The following is an 18,901-nucleotide window of genomic DNA, read 5'->3' as shown; positions in this document are numbered from 1 at the left end:
TAAGAAGGAAACCAGGTTTTGACATTTTTTTTCCTTTGAAGGTTACATCAATCGTTATCAATGACAAATACAACTCAATTATTTTGTCTCGCTCTAAGTGAGGTCAGACTCCCATATATTATATTAGAGATAGGGGAAGATCAAAATTTGGACAAACATATAGTACTCTTCTAATTATCTATTGAGAAGACCCGAGAAAAATAATTTGAAGCTAGAGAATCGGGTAATTATAACTAAATTTTGAACGATGATTAATTTCTCCATGTCCTATAATTAGGCAGTGCCTTCAAGTAGAAACTAACTCAATTGTTAGAGAAGAAAGTGAATTGTGTGCTGATAATAAAAGACACGATCGACTGTTTCCCTTTAGAAACTGAGTGATTAAATGGTGCCTTTCCGGTAGGGTTACGGTATTAGCGACTCATATGGGGCAGTGGCAGCGACGCAGCGGCAGCTGCAGGCTCTGACTGGAAGGTGTGGGAAGTTTCTTCCAGATTGTAAGGAAGGCTGCCTGGCTTCAACCCTTCACGTACGAGTGAAAGTGATATGATCTACAGCTTCATTAATTAGCTAGCCTGCTATTATTACTACACTGTTGTCGTCTCTTGTGAAGTTCACATCCGGATGATCGATCGCCTCAACCCGAATGACTTTATTCTCTCGACAAAAATCGTCTTTTAGTACTCAAATTCATGCAAACCCCCCTATCCAGTCCCGTCATGCCAGCTCATTTTTGTGAAGGCCGAACCAATTTTCATCTGCTCACCGCACCAATTCCTATTGTATTCCCCTTTAGTTTGCACGCATGGAATCATGACACAGTTAGTGCTTGTATGATGGGATGGTTCACATTACAAGTCTCGATCCAACGAAAGTGATTTCCATTGCAATCATCAGTTGATCATGACTGCAGGGACAAAAGAAAATGTAAAATCTCTCGTTTTGATCTTTTGTTTTGATGGAAGATCAACGAAATAGATTCAAGTCTTTCTGCTTAATTAGTTGTTCTGCATGTAGAACCCAAAAAAATTAATCAAAAAACTATAGGAGATAAATTTCATAAAATCAATATGTACGGGAAGATAATTTACGCATATAAAAATATGTGCAATAGACGAGGAGTATATATATCAATAATGTAATTTTAATAATATCATAGTTGACAACACTAAATAGACTAGATGCCTTGATAACAATTACAAGAAATTTTCTAATTAAATATTTTATTTTTAAATGATAAAAGTGTTATAACATGACTCCAATAAAACTTCTAAAATTTGACTTGACTCAAATGCTGCTAAATAATAATATAAAAACTTCTATTCTTTTTTTTTATTTATATATATATATATATATTTGATTTAATGTGCCAACACTGTGCCATGGACTTCCACGAAATCTTCTTGACATTTTATATCAGCTACTGCGCCCATTGATTGATCCATAGTTTCATGTCCTAACACTTACATACGACCGTGAAATTGATTGTGATATAAGTCTATTAACTAGGTATTCAATAGAAAAATTCATAAGAAAATTGACAAATCAAGCTTCCCAAAACTTATACCAAGTGATTGCAGAATTAAGTCATGACAAGAGAGAATTCAAATGTTATTTTTTCTCAAAAAAATGAAGTTAATTTCAAAAAGTATTTAAATGCAAGAAGGGGTAATAAACACAAATATGTATAAGTATATAATTAGTTGCTATAATTTAAGTATATTAAGAAGTGTCCATAAGGCCCTTGATAAAAAAAAATTCTTAAATCGTGCTCGATATTATATTTAAATTTCGTAATAGAGGCATTCCAAAACTGAGCTTGATCGTCACTAAATTATAGAATCCAGCTACACATGCAAAGACACATCACTACCAATTCAATTCAATGAACTCTTCACCGGTCATTTTCACCGCTCTATTTCTCCTTTTCATTTCCCTCCAAGCTATCCGCTTATGCCAAAATATAAAGAAGCGTTAATAACACTTTGCCTCCTGCACTTATGGGGCGGCAATACTTTACCACCTTATACTTCAAAAATATGCATTCTGCCCCGTCAAATGAATTATGTTTTGTACTTTTAGTTTTGACCATTCCATTTGCATAGTTTTCTTCCCAAATTATCTCCAAGCTTCCTAATTTCTCAACAGTCAACTTGTATATTGTTGTATTTTGCGATTATGTATTCGCCATAATATTCTGCTATTGCACATTATGATATTGGATTAGAGTATAAATTGAATATGGAAAACTCCCCTAACTGACTCCTTTTCCCTACCCTTTTTCACTAGCCTATGGGTAGAGATAGCAATTGTGGTGGATGCTCGTGGGGGTTGATAGGGCAAGAGGTGGGGCGGGATGAGAGGTGATTTTCTCCCCCTGTTAAGAAAATAGGGCGAGGAACCAAGAAGTATACCCCTGTCCTGTCACCCACCTAAACAAATAAATATAATTATATATATAACATATTTAATATTAGTAGTTATAATATATTACTAGTTATAAGTATCAGATTATGTATATGTAATATAATTAATATTATTAGTTACAGTACTAATAATTATACATTTATACTAAATTGCTAATTACATTTTTTACTAATTATACATTTATTCTATTAGCCTCCATGGGTAGGGGTGGAGCTGAACCAAATAGCTCTGCTCGAGCTCACGAGCTACTTGGTCAGCAGCTCGAGCTCGAGCTCGGTTGACCAAGCTCAATCTCGAGCTCGAGCTACTCGTTAGAGCTATCGAGTCGAGCTCGATCTTGGAAATATGATACTCAAGAGCTCGACGAGCTCTATCGATCTTTTTATAATATATATTTTAATTTTATTATTGTAAAATGTCAATAATATCCTTTATTTAAAATTATATATAAAATATTAATTTTTATTACTTGAGCTTGATTAGGCTTGATTGAGCTCGAATAAGCTCAATTGAGCTTGATTTGAATTAATTACATTTAATTAAACTCGAGCTCGAGTTCCATAAATTGATGTCGAGTTCGAATTTTAAAAGGTTGACGAGCTCGAGCTTAATTATATTTGCCTCGAGTTGAGCTCAAGTAGTGCACTACTCGAGCTCAACTCGACTCAACAGCAGCTCTATCCATGGGGCAGAGGGAGTAGGTGATAGGAGGCAAAGCAGGAGGCAGGGAAAATGTTTGGGCAACAGGATGGGGAGCAGGAAAAGGGTCCCCTACTCCACCTATTGCCATTCCTACTCGTGGATGTTGTCATTATCACTAAAATTTTTTATTTGATATAATTTTTAAAAAATATATAACACCAATAACAATTGCAATTATCAATTTTGAATATTTAGCCAAAAGTAACATCCACAATTAATAGTCATTTTACAAACAATATGCTACGTGTGACAAATAAAAAGTCAAGTAATTGACATAAAAATTCATATTTTTAATGCAAACATAAAAAACCGTCAATAAATGGTACATTATTTTATCACAAAAAAATACCATTTTGTTAATTTTAAATTACAATATATATACATACATATTAGTATTACAATACATTATATATAAGGCAGGAGAGAGGACGTGAGTGGAGCCCTATTTAAATCGATGCTAAATTATACATAAGTCTACACAATACATTAATTACACTGCTGTCCAACATTACATTATGTAGTAGTAGAATATTTTGATGAATATATAATAAGAAAATATAATAAACTAAAAGTTAACCCTTGAGAAAATAGAAAGACCGGAGGCAATTTGTGAAGAAAAATATACACATGGATTTGTCAAAATTAGAAGTACAAACATAATTCACTTGCAGGATAAAATATATTATTTTGAAAATCATGGTGGTAAAGTGTTACCACCCCATAGATTAAAGGGGGGGGGGGTGGTAAAGTATTATTAATCCTATAAAGAACAAATGGTGAAAAAGAATAAAAATAAAAATGAAGAAATGGAGCTACGTATATGACACTTATAATTGAACCAAATTATTTGTAAGGGAAGAGAGTGATGGAGGAGGGAATAAGATGTGGCGCATAGTGGGACAACATGAAGCCTAGACTCGCGAAGAATCCAAAGACTTTACAACCCTGAAAAACTCTCGAGTTGAACAAAAACAGACAGATTAGGCATTATTGAGAACTCATACCGGCCACCGCAGTCAAAGGTCACGCATAACTCAAATCATCCGCTTAGTTGTAGCCCAAGAAGCAGTACTACGTCGTAAGTAAGTAGGTAGGAAAATAATATAGCACTAGCATCGTAGCATGATGAAATGAGAAACCGGAGAGAGTGGGCGTGATTGAGACCAGTGGCGTGGGTAGCTCTGACAGCTGACAGCTGACACAACTCTCTCCCCACCTCCGGCGCCGCCACCGCCACCGCCACCGCCACCAGCACAGTGAGCACATCACCTGCTCTTTCTTCTTTTTCTCATGCCACTACTTACCCCTTACCACCACCGCCCGTCAGCTAATCCGCTACCACGTCTTCTCAACTCATTCTCTCTTTGCTTAAATCAACTCGGCAGCTCTTTATTTTTAATGTTGTATCACGTATGTCTATTAATGTCGGACTGGGATTGTTACAACTACTCCCGGAACAATAACACCATGTAATTGATGGTCCAGATTAATTAGTTTAATTTGTGGGATTAGTTATGAGACGTAGATTTTAATTTAGTGACAAATTTGTTAAAATTTTATATGTTATTATCTTAATATCCACATTTGTTGTGTTATTAAAGAGAGGGGCCGTAAGATTGGAGTCTAATACGATTCCATCTGATTATTGTACTTTTTATATATATTATTTGAGATAAAATTACATTATATTATTGTATTTGGGGTCAAAGTAGTGTACATAAATAAAATATTAGATACAAGAGTGATTAAAAAATATATTTATAGTACAATCAAAAATTTTTTTCCTCAAATACTAACATATCAAAAAAAAAATAGAGTGAATACAATATTATCTTGCCAAGGTCACAATAGTTGCATAGATTGTAAATACGATATAATTTTTTGTAATAGTACATGGCGTGAAAAATTGTTTGAACAGGTACGTAGTGCCAAAGTCCACATTATAGGGAGTTAAAAATTGTTAATATTTTATACTTTTCTTTTAAGTGTAAGCAGGAGGTTTCGAACCTGAAATCTTTCCCAATAATAAAAAGAAAGAAGAGCACAATTACTAGTTCAAAGTCTGCCAAGAAACATTTGTCTGTGAAAGACATAGTAAGATGCCAACAAAGACTGAACCTAATTAAAAAAAAAAAAAAGAAGTTAAGAAAGTGATCTTAATTAATGCTAAACGGGGGCAAAAAATTGATCAATGACCATCTCGATCGCAAAAATATGAATGGCCAAATTCACATTGAACAAATCAGATCGAATTTCACAGTTTAATTAGACGTTTTGTGTTGTGCTGTGAAACAATGAAAGACACATATCAAAAGTGGCATTAATTGCAAACTTGATTTTTGCATGCCCCAAAATGCTTCCTTTCTTCAGAAATAAAACAGTAACTAAACTAACTAATAATACTGTGTAGTGGGCAATTAGGCAAAAACCTTGCCTTCCAAACAGACCCTATTATGTTCTGTAGAATTACAGGCTAAATTAGCTTCACGGGCAATTAGACACACATATACATGAGTCCGCCTCCCAAACTATACGTTCGAAATTGGTTCAATCACATTAAGATACAATACCAATTTTCACCTTATGAATAAATATAATCTCTAGCTTGTAATGTTTGAATTGTGCATTTGAGGGAATCACTTTTGCTACATTTTAGTCTCTTTTGTTGTGTCTCCCTTTTTTTTTTTTTTCAAATGTTGAGCTTTTAATGTCAATTAGCAATAGTATTTTTTTTTATTTTTTAGGAATACACACATATATAGTTTTTTTGCTGCAACAATAATAATATTTTTATAACCTAATATATCATATTCTATATGAAGGGGAGTTTAAAGAGAGCGTGTAAAAGACTAACAGATATACAAATCTGAATCTAACCTACGATTAATTAAAAGAGGGACTTAATTTTCCTTTTTATGGCGACCAGCCAAAAACACAGTGGTTACACATATGTATAGAGGGTGATTGGATAAAGGAGAATCTCATTGTCAAGGGTCCCCCACAGGACAACCGGCCTGCCTCCTCCTCTTTTCCATGTTACTGACTCTCGTCTCTCTCGTATAAATATGGCTACCTATTTGGGGGATTTTATGCCCTGTAAGTAACAACACAACACAACAAACCATCGTTTTCCAAAAGCAGTCAACGGTTCCTCCAGGAAATAACCTAATACACCACCCCAACAACCCAAAAAAAAAAAGATAATAAAAAGTCCTCCTTCATCATATTTCCCCAAGTGAGGAATGTGCATGCATATTATAAAATCGTCCCATTAATGTCAAAATGATCTAGTGGGCGCAGATCGATGCTTTCAACCTATGTATTGTGGTAAAGTCTCCTCTATTGATCAGCTCAACACAAACCATTTGTAATAATAATTGGTAGTTATCCACAAGATGATTTCTTAGTGTTGCTTGCACATTGATATATGGTGGCAAGGGAGAAAAAAAAAAGAAAGTGGTGAAGCAGAAACGAGAAAAGGGGAAGAAGTTGTGGTTCGTGAGGGGAAGCTGTGTTGAATCTTTTGGACATGGAAACAGGAAAATGGGACTTTCAAGGACGACATAGTCTTCCCTTTTAAGATAAGATAAAAGAGAGACAAACGGCTTAGAAAAATGTTGCAGCTATGGTTTTATTAGCGCAACAAGTATATAGAAATGCTAATGCTTATCTTAATCAGCTCCTTTCCGATTAAACTAATACAGCCCCATTACCTTCTCCAGATAAACAACTCAGATAAAAGCAAACTGATCTCAAAGAGGAGATGGACCACGTCAAAGAAAGAAAGAAAGAAGAGTACAACGTTCATGTGAAGAGCATACAAGGTTTCGAATCTGTCAAAAAAAAAAAAGAAAAAAATGTTGCATGTTCTGACTTTTTCTTCGGAAGCCACTTAATTATTCTTAAGTGGATCGATGAAGTTGAAATTGTTGCACCCCATTTCTTTCCATCAGCCGGTGGAAGAACATTAATCAGTAGCTTTCGACTTGAGAGATTGATTAATGCAAATTGCAATTTTTTAGAGGCTAAGCAGCCGACCAAATTGAGGTCACCACGTGATGGATGGTGATGGGTATGGAATCCTTCTACTCATCCGTCCACCACGCAGACGCAGTACCCCCCCCCCCCCCCCCAGCTAGGTTGCTATGCCTCTTTCTCATCATCCAATGCTTAATTATCAGGCCATTTGCCTACCATTATGTCAACGCTTCCTTTTCATCCTCCATTCATTCTTCTTCATTCGAGACTTAGTTCTAATTAAATCCACTAATTTCTTCCGTATATATGCTTACTTAACATATGTTTCAACACTCACATCAAGGTTTTGTTGGGGTGTGCAATAAATATATATATATATATATATATAGACACACACACATACATATATATATATATATGTGTGTGTGCGCGCGCGCGCGTGTAGGATAAAACTTTCTCATATTAACAATTGATACAATAGTAGCAGGCATGTACTTTAAATTTTACATACGTGACATGCATTTAAAACTATCAATATGTACATCATCAATGTAAAAAAGATTAAATACAAGAAGGATAGGAAAATAATCAAAATATTTTTTGGGAGTCATTAATTTACTATGTTGAAGTTATGTGGTAGACAAAAAAGACCAAGTGTCAAGCTTCTTTTGACAATTGATAATATGATATGCAGTGCTTGAAATGAAAAGTACAATCAAATCAAATCCGACTAGTATATCATTGTGTTACTCAAGCCTCAGTTAATTAAGCAGTTTCTTGTTTTACTTGACCTGCAGTTTTGAGCCAGGGAAAAAAAAAAAAAAAAGCAACGAAATTGCGAAGCACAAGAGAAAGCTGGGTCCTCAGGACTTTCCATCAGTATTATATATTAATGCTGCTACATAATTTGAGAGACATCGTGAAAAAATAAAAAGTTCCCAACTATTTGGAACTGAAGTTTAATAGCTGGTTAGGCACTTGAACCACAAATAGTTTGTTTTAATAATTCCTAAAGATATTTATAGGTGGGTTTTGTCTTGAAATCCGTTAAACTTATCCAACATATACAGTACTGAATTGGATACTGCAATATATATATACACACACACACACACAATCATAAATGTTTGCTTTATCTAATTAGCTTGATCATAAAGTATTTTTTGTATATAAGATATCTAAACATTGCTAAACCTAGCAACTACCAGAGAGTCTGTACGTGAAAAGTTGACAATACACATGAGCAATGATGTATGATATCTAAGATACCAAATGATTGCATTGAAATTGACCATGGCTATTAATAATTTATATGCATAAGGGCTTAAAAAATTGCTTTAGGTTAATGAAAAAATTGAGAACACAAAGATTAAGCAACTGGGGCTATAGATTATGCAAGCATCTATCTAGACTCCCAAACATAATGCTTAGTCTTCAAATCATGAGTTTTTAAGGTAAAATCATCGAAGAAGTTACCTTGATTAACAAGCAGTAGGTATAGTATGGCCTCGCTTGGCAAGTGAGTATTTTGAGTGTTTGTCTAAAATTTTACTATAACTTACTGTAGAAGTTTTTAAAAAAAAATTTTGAAGTGTGTTTTTTTTTTTTTTATATTTTGAAATGTATAGTTTAAAAACTTTGAAAAGTTTTTTGAAGTTATTGTAACTAAAGTTTTTAAAAAACTAATAGCAGATAAACTTGACAAAAAAACTTGTCTTCCAAACAATTGTTGGATTTAATTAGTAACTAACAAAACAAAAGCAGCAAATGCACATATTGGGATTGAAGACTGCAAATTAATTAAATTCTCCGTACGAAACACAAAATATATAAAATAGGAAAATATGTGGGAAAAAGAGAGAGCATGTCCGACAGCCCAAGAAAACAACTTAAATATTTTAGGTAATTTAAGCATCAAAACCAGACAGTTCGATTCTATCAACATGCCTACAAGTGCCATACTTTCATTGCATAGACATCATGATTATTAGGAACAAAGCATGATATTATCATATACTACTATGGCATAAGGATGTTTTGAAAAGCATCAAAAGTCAATCACAAAATGATTTTAAAAGAAAATTTTCTAGATGTATGTTAAATTGGAGAGGCTAACCAACTTGTTTATTTCTTCTTTTTGTTTTAATTATGCTGTCGAAACAGATTATTGGTTAAGCATCCTAAATTTTCTTCCAATATTTCTTTTCATCACTAAAAGTAACAAGCAATTAATGGTCTCACCAAAAGCATATGAAAATGTGAAAGAGAAAATTCAACATATACCTCATTCCTCCCTTAGATCCCCAAATTCACCTGTACTTTGGCATTATTAGTTCATTTTTGTAGTAACTTAGAATCAGGTATCTTTAGCCTGTTTGGATTGTTATTTTTAGGAGAGTTTTTATTAAAAAAAAAATGTACAGTAATGATTTGATGTATGTGAGATAAAAAGGTGATTGGAAAATGTGTTTATGAAAAATGTAAAAATTTTTTGACCAATTGTTTTGACTTGGTTTATTAGTACAAATTAGTGTTTGCCAAAAAAGCAAAGGAAAAGCTAATGTCAAACCCTGATTACAGTACCGTTATAGAAATCAGTTGCCCCTTTCTCGTAGGCCGTAGTTGGTCTTATGCTGGATCATTTACTAAATTGGGCCCAATTAAAAACTGCATTACTGGGTCGATCAAGAAGAGAATCCTGAATTAAGGATGGGCCCAAAGAAAAACCGTAAAATTGAAGTCTGCCAAGAACTCAGACTCAAGGCGTAGGTTGATTAAGTTTGGCTGCTGTGTAAGCGAAATCCGGAAAGCCGAGCTGGCCAACTGGGGTGAAATCCCAACGGTCACCTACAAAGAAGTGGAACAAAATGGAGCAGAGCTATCCCGCGCTATGGCTAAGAAACTCAGGTCAAAAGTGCTCTCAGATAAAAAGGTTAATAGTTCAGGAGTCACAAACTATGTACTTTTAAGAGAGCAAAATGAGAGATATTTATATTAATAGGGGTGAGATGGGAGTAGCAAGGGGGTAGAACCGTAGCCTGACATTCTGGTCCGAGATAGTTGGACGATGTTAGACCTACATTTGAATCCTAGGGCGTCACCCGCGCCTATCACATCAATGAAACCACACCTTTATTGAGACCGTGTTTTGGTTATGAGTCGTAAATTATGTACTTTTAAGAGAGTAAAATGAGAGGTATTTATACTAGTAGTGGTGAGATTGGAGTAATGAGGGCTAAAACCGTAGCCTAACATTCTAATCCGAGATAGTTTGACGATGTTAGATCTAAGTCTGAACCCGAGGGCATCAACCCATGCCTGTCATATCAATGAAGCCACATGCAGAGACCCCGTCCTGGGCCTAGACACGTGGCAGCTCAGGTATGATCGAGTTGGGCCTCGGCTCCAGGCCCCTGGCAGCCGTCCTGGGCCACGCTGCTGCTAGGGCTCCTGAAGGGGCAGGGGACCATCCCGCAGAGGTCGGAGGGAATCCCCCTCATCGCGAGATAAGGGCTATACCGGGCAAGTCCCGAAACGTACGGAGGTCGGACTCCCTTAGCAGGTATGAAAGGTAACTCACACCAAGGAAGAAAGGTACGCTGACTATTGGCGAACGACCCTCGACTGTTTACTCCCGTGAACTTGACTCACCGGAAAACTAACTTGACCGTCGGAGTGTCCTCGGGGACAACCCCCGGGCCCCCTTTGCTAGTTCATTCTTGTTTGTCTTGCAGGCTTGGAACCAGCTCATCCATCAGCACGCCGAGCTCATCCGATCAGCTCGGTCCGGGAAAGCGCCAGCGCTTCTTCACCACATCTTTACTAAGGTTGTGTCTTGGTTATGAGTCGCAAATTATGTACTTTTAAAAGAGTAAAATTAGAGGTATTTATACTAGTAGGGGTTAGATGAGAATAATGAGGGTTAGAGCTATAGCATGACATTCTAGTCCAAGATAGTTAGACGATGTTAGATCTAAGCCTGAACCCTAGGGCATCAACCTGCGCCCGTCACATCAATAAAGCCACACCTTCACTGAGGCCATGTCTTGACTATGAGTTGCAAATTATGTACTTTTAAGAGAGTAAAATGAGAGGTATTTAGAATCAAAGTCCGACATTCTAATCCGAAATAATTCGACGATATTAGACCTACATCTGAACCCTAGGGCAGCAACCAGCACCTGTTACATCAATGAAGCCACACCTTCATTGAGGCCGTGTCTTGGTTATGACCTCGAGGCGGGGGTTCGAGACCTCAGTGAATCAATAATATTCTCCATGTTCCCCTTCGGCATATAAGGTCAATCAGCCTAGTGGGGACAGAGGTGATCATGGTCCCCACAGCCGGCTACCCAAATTGTTCGAAATCAGGCTACAAAGGAGGACCCCACGGCCAACCTTTTCAGTAACACGTAATGCACACAGAAATCTCTCCGAATAAGAGTGTTCAGGATTGTTTGTTAAAGAAGTCTTAATGATGCTACATATTCGGCTCATTAATTTCTAAATTACTCTCTGATTAGGTTCCCCTCCGGCCCCATCTCAGCCTGGTTCTGCCCAACAGGTAAGATATCCTAGCTTAGCTTGTGACCCAATTTCAGGCAGTCCACCTCGTACGTCCAGAAACTCTTTTGGGCCAAATGTCATCAATTGGGAAAATGTTCTGTTTCCAAACTGTGCAAAAGCCTGCCGAAAAAACTTCAAAGACTTCCAGTCGTCCAATCATCTTTTTAGTTATTGAAACCAGGCCTCAGGCCATGCCCTGATTCACGCTCAAGCTTTCTTGCCCATTGTTACCGTTCTTGACACAGATGTATATACATAAAAGCGGAGCCTCTTTCAACAAGTCAGAATTACTATCATTTTTCTACTGCCACACTCATGTAAGATCTCACATCATGTTAAGGCTTCATTTGAGATCGCAGTGCACTTCTAAAATGTTTGGTAAATAACTTTTGATAATTAAAAAATATTTTTGTTCCTTTATAAGTCATTGTAATCCCAAACGTCACGCAACTTAGAACAACAATTCTAATGGTCTCAGGTGGTTCTCCTATTTGCCCAACCCCATGACCCCACCATATTGTATGAGCAAAAATATGATAATCCAATCCAGAATTCCATCTATGTCAAGTTAATCTCTTATTGAAAGTCATAAAACAATAATGATAGTTAACTAAGTAGTTGCACCAATATACCACTAAGTTTTGGCTCAGTGGCCACTAAAAAGGGGGCGAATTTCTAGGAATAATGTGAAAAAGAGAAAACATCACAAAAGTGATGCTGTTGTGGGCTTGCTTCTAGATTAAGGGTCGCTGTAAAATGTCAGACGAGACTTCGTAAAAAATTTGATTTAAATTTCTTTATTTCAAAGCCGGAACCATTTTTTTTTTTTCGTTTTCACAAAAGTTGCGCCGCAAATGGCGAATTAGGCTGAGAAAAAAATATTTTTTTGAATTGCTGCAAATTACATTTGCGGCGAAGCATGAAAAAATATTTTTAAAAATTTTTTTTTGGGGAAACCGCAAATTGCATCTGCGACCGAGGAGAAACCACCATTTGTGTCCATTTGTCTTATCTTTTTTTTTTTTTTGTCAACACAGGGGTGTCCGGGTCAATCCTTACGGGGCCCGACTAATCCCTGTGGTCCGGGAGAGGAGGCCCCACTCCACACCAAACACGTTAACAAAGGGACTCGAACCCTGGACAAGCTACGAAGGTTGTCATACCCTAAAGAGGGGGAGCGGACCGCTCGAGCTATCCCGTGAAGGCAGAAGACCAGCCACGTAAAGTGACAGGTTTGTGGGAGGCAGGGGTTGAACCCCTGACTTCCAGCATCACCAAAGATGGTGATGACCAGCGGACCAAAGTGGCTCCATTTGTCTTATCATCAGTAGTAATTTTCCCATGCTCTAGTTGTATTCAATATGAAGATAATTATATAAATATTCATGTGTTGGTTCCTATGATGCTGATCATGACATGCTAAATTTAAGCAAAAGCGTCTGAATCCTCCGCTACTTGGGATTATTACTTTTTGCCGGAGTTGATCATTTTGTACGGGACAAAGTGGTGGCATCTAACCTTATAATAGAGGATTTTTGTAGCTGGTGGCCTGTCATAACACCATAGTTGCTGACCTCATTCAGTTGCAAAATCTCTGTAATATGTATCTCGATCCCGTCAATCTTGCCCAGTGTGCTCATCCTGCACTGATAGCGATTCGAGAAAAGGTTTTTGAGACATTACAATACTTGAATCAAGGAATCTGGATGGCAGTTGGCTCATTTGACCGTTAAGATGCTGGCCTATCTAGCTCTCGTATTGTCCTTTTTGAGATGCTTGTCGTGCATTTAGCTAAGCAGATGCGTTATAGAAAACAGGAAAGTAGGTGTCGCAGAGAGGTACATCCACACATGTTGTTCATGTACTCGACATATTTAATTTTCAATATGTCTTGCCCAACATTAAAACCAAAAAATTCAAAAATGGATGATTTGGACGTATTTAATTTTCAATTCATTTTATATTTTCTACCAGAAGGAAGCAGAAAGCATTTTTATAGGATGATTAATCACCATTTATGAAATTAGCACAATTTTTATAGTTAAATTATATATGCAACTTTTAGGGTTAGGGTTTACGTATTAGGATTTTATTGTGAGGGTTTAGGGATTAGTGTTTTAGGGTTGGGGTTTGCAGGCAAAATCATCGCAATTCCATTTTTTTTTTTTTAAATAAGGTTCACTGCCCGTTTGAGGTGCGGCGAATCCTTTAAAAAAAATTATTTGCTTCGCCATCCTTTTGAGGTGCGGCGAAGCCTGGTAAAATATACTCCCTCCGTCCCACTTTGATAGTCCTGTTTTCCTTTTTCGTCTGTCCCAAATTGTAATCCACTTTCCAATTGAAGAATGTAGTTGTATTTTAATTTTTCTAAAATATCCTTATTTAATGTAAGTTATTATTACTATAAACCTACCCCATTTAATGAGAGTTGATTCTTTTTTTACCATCAATTCAAGTTCCTATAAAATTGTACTCTATTTAATGTGAGGGTATTTTAGAAAAATAGCAATATAAATTTACTTTTCCAACAAAATTAACTACTTTTTCTTAAACTGTGTGAAAAAGGAAACAGAATTATCAAAGTGGGACGGAGGGAGTAAAAAAAAAATTCAGTCCTTTTACTTCGTTGGGAACGAAAAAAATGGAATTGAAATCAATTTTTTTTGAAACCTACTTTTCCATTTGCGGCGAACCTTAAAAACAAAATCAACCCCACTTTTTGTAATATTTTTTTATTTTAATATTATTCTAAGAAATTCGCCGGCATAAGCCAGATCAATAGCTTTTAGTCCAGGGTACTCAAGAAGTGAAAGACCTGCCAGAAAACAAAAGTTTAAGAGACTAAAATCACCTGAAAATGAACCATAAAAAAGAAAGAGAGATGAATCAGCTAATACTGCCAATATGAGAAAATTGGAACTAATGGTAAGCAGTAAGATGTAGACGCCAAGCCATTAGATGTGCTGTCATTAGCCAAACACTAAGATACGAACGGTCACGATCTTTCTCCCCACATCTCAAAAAATTGTGGGACCATCATGCACCTTTTGCCTCAAAATTTTTAGAAATAAAACTTTTTACCTTCGCCGCAAAATTACTTTTGCAGTTTCTGAAAATTTTTTTTTATCCACTGCTTGCAGCAATTCAACAACAAAATATATTGGTTCCGACTTTTAAAAAAAATGAAATTTAAATCAATTTTTTTTATGAAACCTCATATGACATTTGAGGCGACCGTTAATCTGGAAGCCAACCCCCAACAACATCGCTTTTGTAATGTTTTCTTATTTTTGCATTATTTTGAAGTACTAAGTCCCTCTTTGAGGTTTTCAAAATCTCACTTAGCACCCCTTGAATTGACATTTTGGTAACATTGAAAGCCCTTCTAATAAAAAATAATATTAAAAAATTCATGTTTGAGGAGAGAGATTATTTTAGTGCCTTTAATACCCTTAGGCTATAAAAAATGAACATTTTATAAATCAAGAAAAAAAAAGTACTATATTGGAATCATCTTAAAAGTAATGAGATAAAAATTAGTAAGATTTTATGTTACAGTCAATAGTCACTTCTACAGTAGAAAGAGATAGTAAAAGCAAATACTACTATTTTTTAAGCTATTTCTATAAATAGAACCCTTTATAGTGTTGAAGGTAATTAGCATGTAAAATCGTACATTTGAACAAAAAAAAAAACTTAGTAATATATGGAAATCAACTTCAATATCATACAAAAAATTTACTCAAAATAGACAGACTTTTTTTTATGGGTGTGAAATATGAAAATTTTATTATAGAAAAAGTCAGAATTTGAAAAACTATTCGGAATTTCAATTACTTTACTTCTCTTGCGCTCTACATAAATAGGAATAAATAACGTTGTGAAACACTAAAAAAGTGAAAAAATAAAAAGAACCTGCAAGCTATTCTTCTCCAAATGGATTGAATATTTCATTGACATTTGCAATTCAATTATACATACATATATATATGTATGTATGTTTATATAGGCATTGTTAAAGAAAAGTAAAAAATTTAGAGAAAGAAAAACAAGTTTAGAAAATTTAAATATGAGGGTATTATTGATAATTTATCACCTTTGATATTAGTATATGCACTGCTATCACTTCAAGGGTGCTAAATGAGATTTTAAAAAATTTAAAGAAGCTAGGTGATATTTCATGAAACCTCAAGGGAGGTTTCTGAAACTATCCCATAACAATATAAGGCCCTCGTACTTCCAAACTACCAGAAAAAAGTAGCTGCACCAAGAACAATAAGGGCCTCATGCTTCCAAACTACCAGTCAAAGTCTTGCGCCTCACCCTCCTCCAATGAAAAACCATCAACCAATACCTTGACTGCCTGTCTGTTCAACCAACGCGCTTTCTAATTTTCTTTCAATCTTTGTCCCACGCTAGACAGCCTTCAGTACTAGTATTCCCTTCCTCCTGTATCATTCTTACTCCCAATTATCCTTTCATAGACAGAAAGATGCGACAAGATATTAGCTACTACTCCCTCCGTCCCGTTTTGTTAGTCTTGATTTTTTTTTTTTACACAGATTAAGAAAGTGTAATTAATTTAGTTGGAAATATAAATTTAGATTAATAATTTCCTAAAATACCCTTTATGCTAATCACGAAAAGTGCCAATTAATATCAGTTACAGCTAATGAATTAGTATTAGAAAAACTCAATGTATTCAATGTAGTGGGTTAGTATTTAATAATAATGTATTAATAACAAGATATTTAATAAGGATATTTTAAACAATTTGAAAGATTACTACATTTCTTAATGGGAAAGTGGATTACAATTTGGGACGGACGAAAAAGGAAAACAAAACTAACAAAGTGGGACGGAGGGAGTAGTATATAGGAGTAATACATAATTAGCATAAAAAGCTGTGATTGGTATGATTTACATGAAAATTTTCGGTCTGACCGCTTTCTTGGTACAACAGATAAAACTTAGTAGCAGATCGCTTGGCCAATGGCTCGATGACCACCAGAGAGGGACTTAACTCCCTTCTTGAATTGTAGGAGAGTGTTCAAATTTCATCTGTAACAAAAAAAATTTAAGAATTGTATCATAGCATTTTCTTGATCTAGTTGGATATATATATCCACTAGCTCCTTACCATAACCTTCTTAGGCTCCCCCTTCTTTCCTATAGATCAGAATAGAATAGGTTATATTGTTGCTGAAAGAAAAAAAAAGATGAAACTTAGTAGTATATGTTTAGTACAAACCTAAAACAAACTGGATTTTGACAAAGATAAATAAATAATTTAAAAAATTGGATTGATGTTTTTAACAGTTAGAATAATCATTCATACACGCGTTGACTAGCTAGTCTAAATGTATAACATCAAATCATAATTTCAACTTCAATTTTAAATTTTGCAAATTATGTAGCATGCATCTACTCTACCTCTGCCCCTGCCCTGCAGGTGCATACGTCATCGTGTATACGTCATCAATATATAAAAAATTAATGCAAACAAAAATTCTCTTACGCACTCAAACATGCTAATCCCAAATTAATCTTCCTAATTAATATAGTTAGACTGACATGCTGCTGATCATCATCTTGATAACCTCTCAACTCTTCCTAGCTAATCCTTTTTAAAGAATGACTATGATAATGCAACTTAAATCCAAGTTGTGATCTCAAAAACAAGTACAGATTATCACAGGCAACTTACGCTGCTGCGCAGTAATTAACTAGAACTAATTTCTGCTACATCCTGCACTCATCATGGACTTGAATTCTTGGAAGTTTACGCTTCCATCTCCATCTCTATCAACCCCTTTTATCATTCTTCGGCACTCTCTAAGACTGCAGTTTTGGCATCCAAGGCTGATCAGAACCCTCTGCAACTCCTTAGCTGATATAAATCCGTTCTTGTCGGCATCAAATATCTGAAAAGCTTCAGCAAGATCATCTTCTCCGTCAAGAAAAGAAGCAACTCGTTCACTTTCGTGAGCGCCCATCACGTTCATGAATTCGTCCAAGTCAACGAATCCATCTCCATCACAGTCCATTTCTCTTACCATGCCTTCAGCTTCTGTGGTGGCCAAAGATTTTTCATGACCGAGGCTCAGCAGAACTTCACTGAGCTCAAGAGGGGATATTTTGCCATCTCCGTTCTTGTCAATGATTTTGAAAACCTGTTTCAATTGGTTGGATACTTCCATGGCAGCAAAAGAAGCAGTTAACCAGCTCAAATCGGCATCAAGTTCCTTCGATCTCCTCCTTTTCCAGCTTCTGAACTTGTTCAAGAAACTGAATTTTACTGACTTGATCAAAGCAGAATTCTTCAAGTACATCTTGAGGGAATCCAGCATGGCAGGATGAGATTTTTTTTGGCTTTGAATTGGCAAGGAAGGAGGGTCGAGCTGGAGGGAGTCAATTAGACTATAGTCAAAAGGGGTACGAGATAGTAGTAGTATTATTATTCCCTGCGGTCAAAAAAAGTTGGACAAAAATGATTGAGGCAGATGATGAAGCGTCTAAAATGGGAAAAATGGTACAATACTCGAGGATCATGAATGCACTGTGGCGGCAATTACAGAAATCCTCTGCCGCTCTTGTAATCCAAAGCTATGAGCTCGTCGGATGGATGGTAGGAATTAAGACCATCCTTTTTCTCCTTCAAATGAACCATGAGAGCATTTTCCTCTTACAAAAAACACAACTGCATTTCTACTACTAGCTCTGTTAAAGCGAGAGCCAATCTATGTGGAAAGAGTCTAGGACTAGAAGCATCTCGAGTCTTTTTCCTACCCCCTCCCCACAAAAAAAAAAAAAAAAAGAGGAGAAATAAAAAACACCTTACTTTTTTGGTTGGTTGTAGCCAGTTAAGAAGATGCATTATACATAGTAGCGGGATTGCCGGCATCTGATTTTATAATATAATTATGGGTTCTGCATTTTTTTTTGCCTTGGGAAAAAGAGAGAGAGAGAGAGAGAGGGGTTTTGTAAGAGTACCTTGGGGTCTCCGCAAGTGAAGGAGCAGTCAATTTGTCCTTGATGACCATAACATAAGCTCTTGGCTTTTAATGCCTCTGCATTATGGTCGGACACCACACCAGTCCCAATGTATTGTATCCTTCAATTCGAGATAGGTAAATAAACCAGAGCCCCTTTATCTTCAATGCTAGTACTCTCTCCGTCCCACTTTGATAGTCTTATTTTCCTTTTTCATCCGTTTCAAATTGTAGTC

At 35.9% G+C, this 18,901-nt stretch overlaps 1 pseudogene; it reads right to left on the bottom strand.

Moving 5' to 3' along the window:
• Positions 1-17,269: 17,269 nt before the first annotated feature.
• Positions 17,270-18,786, bottom strand: LOC113727938 (uncharacterized; annotated as a pseudogene).
• Positions 18,787-18,901: the final 115 nt, after the last annotated feature.

Source organism: Coffea arabica, chromosome 2c (assembly GCF_036785885.1).
Source record: "Coffea arabica cultivar ET-39 chromosome 2c, Coffea Arabica ET-39 HiFi, whole genome shotgun sequence".
NCBI lineage: Eukaryota > Viridiplantae > Streptophyta > Magnoliopsida > Gentianales > Rubiaceae > Coffea > Coffea arabica.
This window is presented reverse-complemented; position numbering and strand designations above follow the sequence as displayed.